This window comes from Carassius gibelio, chromosome B16 (genome assembly GCF_023724105.1).
Source record: "Carassius gibelio isolate Cgi1373 ecotype wild population from Czech Republic chromosome B16, carGib1.2-hapl.c, whole genome shotgun sequence".
Classification (NCBI taxonomy): domain Eukaryota; kingdom Metazoa; phylum Chordata; class Actinopteri; order Cypriniformes; family Cyprinidae; genus Carassius; species Carassius gibelio.
The window spans coordinates 5,119,578-5,131,448 of NC_068411.1; the positions used below are offsets into that span (position 1 = coordinate 5,119,578).

At 35.1% G+C, this 11,871-nt stretch overlaps 2 long non-coding RNA genes across 5 annotated transcripts in view; one reads left to right on the top strand and one right to left on the bottom strand.

Annotated features, from left to right (window-relative positions):
- Positions 1-11,871, top strand: part of LOC127974879 (uncharacterized) — a 45,303-nt gene that overhangs the window by 11,067 nt on the left and 22,365 nt on the right. For both annotated transcript variants that reach the window (XR_008157400.1, XR_008157401.1), the window contains exon 2: positions 724-1,553. This is a non-coding gene — a long non-coding RNA (uncharacterized LOC127974879). The remainder of the gene's footprint in view (positions 1-723; positions 1,554-11,871) is intronic.
- The window catches only part of LOC127974871 (uncharacterized), a 31,123-nt gene that overhangs the window by 345 nt on the left and 18,907 nt on the right, over positions 1-11,871 (bottom strand). The window contains exon 2 of one of the 3 annotated variants that reach the window (XR_008157389.1): positions 5,061-8,999. This is a non-coding gene — a long non-coding RNA (uncharacterized LOC127974871). Of the gene's footprint in view, positions 1-4,152; positions 9,000-11,871 lie in introns of those variants that run through there. The other 2 variants (XR_008157391.1, XR_008157390.1) reach the window with 2 other exon arrangements.

The window sequence follows — 11,871 nt, forward strand, 5'->3', positions numbered from 1 at the left end:
TACATAAAATACATATTATTTTTCTTTGAAAGATTTCTATAAATGATTTAAATCATACTTGTTTTACAATAATTATTTAAAAGTAATCCTATAGCTCCATCTGGTGGTCATTATTGCAACTAAGAATTGCAAGCTTGATTTATAAGTTATGATAGTTTTAATTTTATGCTGGCTCTTGAAAATGATAAAGCTATGAAACTTACTGTGCTTCCTTCAAATGATGACTTCTACGTATATAAAAAATTATGAAGAGTTGGAATGAAAAATTTTAAAGATATAGTAAAATAACGCTTGTATTTTTTTATGTTACTTTAATAAATCGCTATGGCCACACCATTTAAGGTATCCTAAACCCATTCGCAATTTAACATCTTCAGTATATTAGCTTCATGTTAAAAAAGTTTGCTGTGAACTTGTGTCTTCTTGGAGGAGTATGAATTCATTTACAGGCTGATTTTATCATAAATCCACAATAAAATTTCTGAGTTCTGTATCAATCTGTGTTGTTGTTTGTTTTTTTTTATTTTTTTATTTTTCATAGGAAGATAACTGACCCTTTACTCTCCTTTTTAATAAATGTGCTTATAACCCAAGAACAAGCTTTTTATAGCTGTATTTATAAACTGCTTACTACTGACTATTAATATTGGGACAAGGCTTTATAAAGCATGAACTGAATATTTACTGTTTGAGTTTGAAATTATTATTTGCAGCACAAATAAGGTTTTTTAGGATTTTTAAAAATCCCTAAAACTGTCAGAAAAGGATAAGGCCTATAAGATTTTATGTGAGTGGCTAAATTTATTTGTTTTTATAACTATAATGCATAAACTATGAAATTATACAAAATGTATAAAAATGTACAACAGTTATTCTTTTCCAATGTTTTTTATTTATTTATTTATTAAATTTTTTTTATTTTATTTACATTTCAAAACATTTGCCTACTGCAATCATTCTAAACAGCTTGAATAAAACCTGTTAATATTTATTATAGACCACTGTAACTGTGTATAATCTAACAAACAAGTTTATTATGAAAATAAAAGTGTACACCAGATAAATTGGACGATAAAGAAATTGCTAACAATAGTATAATAGAGCATGTTTTAGGTTTTTAGGCGTTTAGATGCAGAAATGGACAAATCAAATGTAAAATAAAATGTAATTGATTTAATTAAATATAGATTAATTCTTGTTAGAGCAAAATAATAAATAAATAAATAAATAAATAAATAAATAAATACGTACACACATTAAAAAAAGCAGCCAAGATGAATGAGTTTCATTTTTTATATGGATCAAAATTGAAGACAGAAGCAGCTGGTATATGCGGTCACTTAATATTAAAATCCAGTAGATCCATTTCAGATTTATTTCTCAACAGTTTATGTTCACGTGGCTGTTTTCGTTTATAGTCGCCAAGCTATTATGTATTTTGAAATAATCTTGTCCGTGATGTGTTCGTTCGTACGACGAAAGGCAGAATCCTGCAGCTCGAGAGATGTTATTCTGCCAGTCGCGCTTTCAAATAGTCTTGCACACTTAAACGGGTCACAAACACCTGCATTTAGCTCTTGTAGTGTTGCAATGGGTTTATTGTGTGCATTTGTGGTAATATTTTATTTAAAAAAGCTCTTAAACAAGAATAAATTCGTTTGTTTTGAGCTCGACACTGTACGCGCTGATCGGAGGCGGTGGTTTCAGATAGGCAGCCGCAAATAATTCATTTTCACACAAACAGTTCAAAAACATCTGAATTTAGCTCTTGGTGTGTTCTAATTGGTTGATTGTGTGATATCGCTGTAATAATTTATTTTTAAAAGCTTTAAAACAGGAATAAATTCGTTTTTTTCTGAGCTCTTTACTCCAGACGCTCGTGATCACAGCGGTGATTCATCTCTCCTATTTCTCACGTATCTCTGGCCAGAAATAATTTATCCATGAGCCCTGAACCGGTAATAATCAGATATGTTGGTTTAGCTTGTCAGTGTGAATTAAATCTAAGTATTTATTTGTATTTTTAACCGATTTAAAAGTGAAAGTAAAAGTCCGGGAATTGAACCTGTAGGGGCGCTATTTCTCTCAGACAATGGAAGTCTGAAGCACATATACTCAAACAGAGGGACAGAGTGAGATGAGATGTCTGACAGTTTTTAAATTTTCTGTTATCCATACAGTGTTGTAAAGTCGTGAAACTATCCATATTTACTCAGAATGACTTTTTTTCTGTACGAAAAAAGGTTTTGAAGTGTTTGGAATTTAAAAATGCAGGAAAATTAATAATTCCATTTTTACTGTCATTTAAAAAAATCACCACGACAAAACCGTTTAAGCTATCCAAAATCCATTGGCAATTTAAGTTGTTTAAAATGTTTTGGCATCATGTAGACAAAGTTTGGTGTGTATAGTGTTACTCTCCTCTGAGCAGTATGCATTAATTCACAGCTAAATGTAAAAAAAAAATCCACATTCAAATCAAAATAGCTGACTTCCTGTTGATCGTAGCTGATGACTGTGAATTAGAAAGTTGTCCGTCTTGATAAGAAAAATTTTTGTACCGAGTTTGGTGTCTGTAGCTAAAACTAACCCCGCCACTTTTGACAAAAGGTGGCGCTATAGAGTGCCTCTTCCACGCCCTCTTATGAACTTTTGCCAGTGTCTAGTTATCATAAATACTGATATGTGTTCTGAGTTTGATGAAATTCTAAGCATGTTATATGCCTCAAAATCACCTGAGAAGTATTCCAGTTTAACATGTTGCCACGGCAACAATATTTTTAGATATCAATATCCCCCCAGCAGATTTATATCGGCTGTGTTTTAACATTATTCTGATGAAGTTTGAAGCAAATCGAGTAAAAATAAGATGCTGAATTCAAATAATTTTGAAAATGACACACTTCCTGCTGCCAGTTGGTGGCGCTATAACTTTGACTCCTAATAGTCACATATATGCGATCGACATCATACAACGAATAATCTGATGCAGTTTGATTAAAATCAGGAAATGTATGTGGATGGTATTAGACACTTCCTGTTTCTCATTTTTCGCCATAATTTCAACACCTCGCCACGAGCAAACCGTTCGAGATATCAAAAATCCCCTGGCAATTTTTCATTCCCAATGTCTTGAGATCATGTTGACCGAATTTGGTGGCAATCGGCAAAAAAACCTATGACAAGTATTTCAAATTCCAGAGCATGCGCTTTTTACATAACTCTAAATAGCTGACTTCCTGTTGGGCGGAGCCGAATGACATGCAGTACGAAAGTTGTTCAGCACGATGAGATCTATATGTGTACTGAGTTTCATATTAATACTAGCAAGTATGTGTGAGCTATACATCAACATTTATGACTGTGTTACAGGGGGCGCCATAGAGCCGCTGTGCCACGCCCGGGTCCCAGCCTCTGCAGGCTCCTAAAGGCCACAGATTCCAAAGTGTGCGCAAATTTTCAAGAGTTTTTGAGTATGTTAAGGACCCCAAAAGCCCCCACAACTTTGACGAAAAATATGAATACTAAACCCTAAATATCCAACTTCCTGTTGGGCGGAGCCTATGACATGCAGTACAAAAGTTGTTTGGTTTGATGAGATCTACATGTGTACCGAGTTTCGTGTGTCTACGTGCAAGTATGTATGATATATGGCCCTCAGTATTCCAGGGGGCGCTGTAGAGCCCCTGTGCCACGCCCGTGTATCAGTCTCTGCCCGGCCCTAATGGCCGCAGGTTCCAATGTGTGTGCCAATTTTCAAGACTTTTTAAGCATGTTAAGGGCCCCAAAAGCCCCCGAAACCTTGAAGAAAAATAATAATAATAACAAAATATAGCTGCAAGCAGCGATGGCGGGCTCAAGCCACCAATGCCATCGCCACCCCCGGTGGCATCAGGTAAACTGTGCCCAGCGGGCACATGCATTCACAATATCCCTCTGGCAGTGAGGTTTTAAATGATATGGCAGTTAAAGGGTTAATCTGAATCATCTAGACTTTAAAATCACATTCACAGAACAATATATATATATATATATATATATATATATATATATAACTTTAGTAACACTTTACAATAAGATTTCATTTATAAACATTATGTTAACATGAACAATATTTATATAGCATTCATTCATGTCAGTTAATATTCCAAATTAAACATTAAAACATTGTTTTATTGTGATTTTTTTCCAAGCACATTTTACCAATTCCAAACCATATCAATCTTAATAACTACCATTATTTTTTATTTAATCATTTATGAGTGCTATACAATAGTCCAGGAAAGCTGGAAGAGAAAAACAGGTCAAGAAGAACTGACAAAAAGAATTGCAAAATAATTAGGAATTAATGTGAAGATTAATTTTTAGTCAATTCTGCAAGACAGACTTTCAGGAAAGGAGGTGGAATAAAAATGAGCTCCTAAATCTTAATCCCGGATTCTGGAAGATATATTCCTCAAACCATCGGACAAGAGGAGGTGGTGCTGGTCCTTCACGAGTCACTCTAATCTGTTCATAAAGCCTATATATAAAGTCTTAATATATAGTATTTCACAATACTTCATAGTATTCTAATTAAATAATTTTTTGGAATCTTAGATCTCTCAGAACCTGGCACATTGTAATTCTGAGACTCCAGGAAAGTGGCAGTTCTGTAAAATGTTGGCGCTGGAGACTAAATGCTCCCTGATAGTTTCACACCTAATTCACTTAACACACACACAAACACACACACACACACACACACATTAACCACAGTGACAGAGGGACAGAGTGACATCAGATGTATGATAGTTTTTTAATTTTCTATCATCCATATAATGTTGTATAGTCATGGAACTATGCATATTTCCTCAGAATGACTTGTCTGCTATGTGTACATTTTTTTGAAGTGTTTAGAAGCTGCACTTTAAAAAAATAAAAGACATTTACTGGTTACTTTTTTACTGTTATTTCAAAAAATCACCACGCAAAATCATTCAAGCTATCCAAAATTCATTCACACCTGTTCTGTAAGATAAATTCTTTAAACAGTGGTAAAAGAGGATGTTGTGCTGAACCTTCAAGAGTCACTCAAAACGTATCTGTCCATAAAGCTTATAAAGAATTATTCTTAATATACAGTTCACAATACTTCAGCTTGTTATTCTAATTAAGTGAGGGTCATTTTATCAGTAAAATACATAAAATACATATTATTTTTCTTTGAAAGATTTCTATAAATGATTTAAATCATACTTGTTTTACAATAATTATTTAAAAGTGATCCTATAGCTCCATCTGGTGGCCATTATTGGTACTAAGAATTGCAAGCTTGATTTATAAGTTATGATAGTTTTAATTTTATGCTGGCTCTTGAAAATGATAAAGCTATGAAACTTACTGTGCTTCCTTCAAATGATGACTTCTACGTATATAAAAAATTATGAAGAGTTGGAATGAAAAATTTTAAAGATATAGTAAAATAACGATTGTATTTTTTTACGTTACTTTAATAAATCGCTATGGCCACACCATTTAAGCTATCCTAAACCCATTCGCAATTTAACATCTTCAGTATATTAGCTTCATGTTAAAAAAGTTTGCTGTGAACTTGTGTCTTCTTGGAGGAGTATGAATTCATTTACAGGCTGATTTTATCATAAATCCACAATAAAATTTCTGAGTTCTGTATCAATCTGTGTTGTTGTTTGTTTTTTTTTTTTGTTTTTTTTTTTTTTCATAGGAAGATAACTGACCCTTTACTCTCCTTTTTAATAAATGTGCTTATAACCCAAGAACAAGCTTTTTATAGCTGTATTTATAAACTTCTTACTACTGACTATTAATATTGGGACAAGGCTTTATAAAGCATGAACTGAATATTTACTGTTTGAGTTTGAAATTATTATTTGCAGCACAAATAAGGTTTTTTAGGATTTTTAAAAATCCCTAAAACTGTCAGAAAAGGATAAGGCCTATAAGATTTTATGTGAGTGGCTAAATTTATTTGTTTTTATAACTATAATGCATAAACTATGAAATTATACAAAATGTATAAAAATGTACAACAGTTATTCTTTTCCAATGTTTTTTATTTATTTATTTATTTAATTTTTTTTTATTTTATTTACATTTCAAAACATTTGCCTACTGCAATCATTCTAAATAGCTTGAATAAAACCTGTCAATATTTATTATAGACCACTGTAACTGTGTATAATCTAACAAACAAGTTTATTATGAAAATAAAAGTGTACACCAGATAAATTGGACGATAAAGAAATTGCTAACAATAGTATAATAGAGCATGTTTTAGGTTTTTAGGCGTTTAGATGCAGAAATGGACAAATCAAATGTAAAATAAAATGTAATTGATTTAATTAAATATAGATTAATTCTTGTTAGAGCAAAATAATAAATAAATAAATAAATAAATAAATAAATAAATAAATAAATAAATACGTACACACATTAAAAAAAGCAGCCAAGATGAATGAGTTTCATTTTTTATATGGATCAAAATTGAAGACAGAAGCAGCTGGTATATGCGGTCACTTAATATTATAATCCAGTAGATCCATTTCAGATTTATTTCTCAACAGTTTATGTTCACGTGGCTGTTTTCGTTTATAGTCGCCAAGCTATTATGTATTTTGAAATAATCTTGTCCGTGATGTGTTCGTTCGTACGACGAAAGGCAGAATCCTGCAGCTCGAGAGATATATGTTATTCTGCCAGTCGCGCTTTCAAATAGTCTTGCACACTTAAACGGGTCACAAACACCTGCATTTAGCTCTTGTAGTGTTACAATGGGTTTATTGTGTGCATTTGTGGTAATATTTTATTTAAAAAAGCTCTTAAACAAGAATAAATTCGTTTGTTTTGAGCTCGACACTGTACGCGCTGATCGGAGGCGGTGGTTTCAGATAGGCAGCCGCAAATAATTCATTTTCACACAAACAGTTCAAAAACATCTGAATTTAGCTCTTGGTGTGTTCTAATTGGTTGATTGTGTGATATCGCTGTAATAATTTATTTTTAAAAGCTTTAAAACAGGAATAAATTCGTTTTTTCTGAGCTCTTTACTCCAGACGCTCGTGATCACAGCGGTGATTCATCTCTCCTATTTCTCACGTATCTCTGGCCAGAAATAATTTATCCATGAGCCCTGAACCGGTAATAATCAGATATGTTGGTTTAGCTTGTCAGTGTGAATTAAATCTAAGTATTTATTTGTATTTTTAACCGATTTAAAAGTGAAAGTAAAAGTCCGGTAATTGAACCTGTAGGGGCGCTATTTCTCTCAGACAATGGAAGTCTAAGCACATACACTCAAACAGAGGGACAGAGTGAGATGAGATGTCTGACAGTTTTTTAATTTTCTGTTATCTATACAGTGTTGTAAAGTCGTGAAACTATCCATATTTACTCAGAATGACTTTTTTTCTGTACGAAAAAAGGTTTTGAAGTGTTTGGAATTTAAAAATGCAGGAAAATTAATAATTCCATTTTTACTGTCATTTAAAAAAATCACCACGACAAAACCGTTTAAGCTATCCAAAATCCATTGGCAATTTAAGTTGTTTAAAATGTTTTGGCATCATGTAGACAAAGTTTGGTGTGTATAGTGTTACTCTCCTCTGAGCAGTATGCATTAATTCACAGCTAAATGTAAAAAAAAATCCACATTCAAATCAAAATAGCTGACTTCCTGTTGATCGTAGCTGATGACTGTGAATTAGAAAGTTGTCCGTCTTGATAAGAAAAATTTTTGTACCGAGTTTGGTGTCTGTAGCTAAAACTAACCCCGCCACTTTTGACAAAAGGTGGCGCTATAGAGTGCCTCTTCCACGCCCTCTTATGAACTTTTGCCAGTGTCTAGTTATCACAAATACTGATATGTGTTCTGAGTTTGATGAAATTCTAAGCATGTTATATGCCTCAAAATCACCTGAGAAGTATTCCAGTTTAACATGTTGCCACGGCAACAATATTTTTAGATATCAATATCCCCCCAGCAGATTTATATCGGCTGTGTTTTAACATTATTCTGATGAAGTTTGAAGCAAATCGAGTAAAAATAAGATGCTGAATTCAAATCATTTTGAAAATGACACACTTCCTGCTGCCAGTTGGTGGCGCTATAACTTTGACTCCTAATAGTCACATATATGCGATCGACATCATACAACGAATAATCTGATGAAGTTTGATTAAAATCAGGAAATGTATGTGGATGGTATTAGACACTTCCTGTTTCTAATTTCTCGCCATAATTTCAACGCCTCGCCACGAGCAAACCGTTCGAGATATCAAAAATCCCCTGGCAATTTTTCATCCCCAGTGTCTTGAGATCATGTTGACCGAATTTGGTGGCAATCGGCAAAAAAACCTATGACAAGTATTTCAAATTCCAGAGCATGCGCTTTTTACATAACTCTAAATAGCTGACTTCCTGTTGGGCGGAGCCGAATGACATGCAGTACGAAAGTTGTTCAGCACGATGAGATCTATATGTGTACTGAGTTTCATATTAATACGAGCAAGTATGTGTGAGCTATACATCAACATTTATGACTGTGTTCCAGGGGGCGCCATAGAGCCCCTGTGCCACGCCTGGGTCCCAGCCTCTGCAGGCTCCTAAAGGCCACAGATTCCAAAGTGTGCGCAAATTTTCAAGAGTTTTTGAGTATGTTAAGGACCCCAAAAGCCCCCACAACTTTGACGAAAAATATGAATACTAAACCCTAAATATCCAACTTCCTGTTGGGCGGAGCCTATGACATGCAGTACAAAAGTTGTTTGGTTTGATGAGATCTACATGTGTACCGAGTTTCGTGTGTCTACGTGCAAGTATGTATGATATATGGCCCTCAGTATTCCAGGGGGCGCTGTAGAGCCCCTGTGCCACGCCCGTGTATCAGTCTCTGCCCGGCCCTAATGGCCGCAGGTTCCAATGTGTGTGCCAATTTTCAAGACTTTTTAAGCATGTTAAGGGCCCCAAAAGCCCCCGAAACCTTGAAGAAAAATAATAATAATAACAAATAATCCTAAGGAAAACAATAGGGCTCTCGCCCTCCAGGCTTGAGCCCTAATTAAAGCTGCAAGCAGCGATGAACGGGCCCTCGCACCCGGGCTCACTGCCATCGTGTGGCTTTAGTAAAAAGGTGAACGTTGAGAAATATGCATTTAATGTCCTAAATATAAGTGGAATATGTCAAAGTATATCCCATATATGTGCCAATCTTACCGTTGCCAGCAGGTGGCGCTATCATTATAATGGAATATTGGCCTTCAGATGTGTTCAGGCCAGGACTCTTATCAAACATGTGAAGTTTGGGGAAGATTGAACATTTTATGCTTGAGTTACAACAACTTCTCTTGCTGTGGCAAGACATCAAATTTTGTCATGGCGCCATGGAAACGCCCTTTAACAAAAACTCAAGATCTCCAAAAGTTAACATTGCACAGGCCTTTAGATTAGAATGACCACAAAATATATGTTAATCTCAAAAAAATTATAGGAGTAGTTTGTCGCAGCGTAAAACATGTCACTTCCTGTTGCCAATAGGTGGCGCTATGACTAGAACTGAATGTGGGCATGTAGATCTGTTAAGGGCAGAAGTTTTATCTAACATGTGAAGTTTGGGGCAGATTGGACATTGTATGTCTGAGTTACAGCAACTTCCTTTTTCATGGCGAAACATCGAAATTTGTCAGGCCGCCATGGACACGCCCTTTAACGAAATCTAAAGATCTTCGCAATTTAACATCGCAAAGGGCTTAAGATTACACTGACCAGGTTTGGTGTTGATCTGAATAAATCTCTAGGAGGAGTTCGTTAAAGTACAACCCCTGAAAATGGCAAAAACAACGCCAATTTTGCAGAGAAAATTCTAAATAACCGACTTCCTGTTGGGATTCGGATTTCGTACCAAGAGACTTTTTTGTAGGTATTGGTGTGTTACATGTGTATACCGATTTTTGTACATGTACGTGAAACATAGCTCGAGGCGCACTCTGTTGAAAGTGTATAGGTGGCGCTATCGAGCCATTTTGCCACACCTGATGGAATTTTGGCCTTCAGATGTGTTCAAGCCAGGACTCTTATCACACATGTGCAGTTTGGGGAAGATCGGACATTTTATACCTGAGTTATAACATCTTTTATTCCCATGGCGAGACATCGAACTTCGTGATGGCGCCATGGACACGCCTTTTAACGAAAACTCAAGATCTTCACATCTTAACATCGCACAGGCCTTTAGATTAGACTGACCACAAAAAATACATTGATGTCATAAAATTTCTAGGAGTAGTTCTTCGCAGCGTAAAATATGACACTTCCTGTTGCCAATAGGTGGCGCTATGAAGATAACTTAATATGGGCATGTCAATCTATTCAGTTTCAGAGTCTTATCAACCATGTGAAGTTTGGGGCAGATTGGACATTGTATGTCTGAGTTATAGCAACTTCATTTTTCATGGCGAATCATCGAAATTCGCCAGGCCGCCACTGACACGCCCTTCAACGAAAACTCAAAATCTTCGCAATTTAACATCGCAAAGTCCTTTAGATTAGGCATACCAAACTTGGTGTTGATCTGAATAAGTCTCTAGGAGGAGTTCGTTAAAATACAACGCATGGAAATGGCAAAAATGACACAAAATTTGCTCATAATATTAAAAATAACCCACTTCCTGTTGGGTTTAGAATTTTGCTCTAAGAGACTTTTTTTGTAGGTACTGGAGAGTTACACCTGTGTACCGATTTTCATACATGTACGTGAAACATAGCTCGAGGCGCACACCATTGAACGTGTATAGGTGGCGCTGTCGAGCCATTTTGCCACACCCACTTCTGAAACTCATATCAGATGTAAATTTTCGCCAGTTCTGAGGTGTGTGCAAAGTTTCATGACTTTTTGAGTATGTTTAGGCCCTCAAAAATGCGATTCATTTTGGAGAAGTATAATAATAATAATAATAATAATAATAAACGGAGCAATTCCAAGAGGGTCCTCACACCATCGGTGCTCGGGCCCTAAATATAGCTGCAAGCAGCGATGGCGGGCTCAAGCCACCAGTGCCATCGCCACCCCGGTGGCATCAGGTAAACTGTGTCCAGCGGGCACATGCATTCACAATATCCCTCTGGCAGTGAGGTTTTAAAGGATATGGCAGTTAAAGGGTTAATCCGAATCATCTAGACTTTAAAATCACATTCACAGAACAATATATATATATATATAACTTTAGTAACACTTTACAATAAGATTCCATTCATAAACATTATGTTAACATGAACAATATTTATATAGCATTCATTCATGTCAGTTAATATTCCAAACTTAAACATTAAAACATTGTTTTATTGTGATTTTTTTCCAAGCACATTTTACCAATTCCAAACCATATCAATCTTAATAACTACCATTATTTTTTATTTAATCATTTATGAGTGCTATACAATAGTCCAGGAAAGCTGGAAGAGAAAAACAGGTCAAGAAGAACTGACAAAAGAATTGCAAAATAATTAGGAAAAAATGTGAAGATTAATTTTTAGTCAATTCTGCAAGACAGACTTTCAGGAAAGGAGGTGGAATAAAAATGAGCTCCTAAATCTTAATCCCGGATTCAGGAAAATATATTCCTCAAACCATCGGACAAGAGGAGGTGGTGCTGGTCCTTCACGAGTCACTCTAATCTGTTCATAAAGCCTATATATAAAGTCTTAATATATAGTATTTCACAATACTTCATGGTATTCTAATTAAATAATTTTTTGGAATCTTAGATCTCTCAGAACCTGGCACATTGTAATTCTGAGACTCCAGGAAAGTGGCAGTTCTGTAAAATGTTGGCGCTGGAGACTAAATGCTCCCTGAT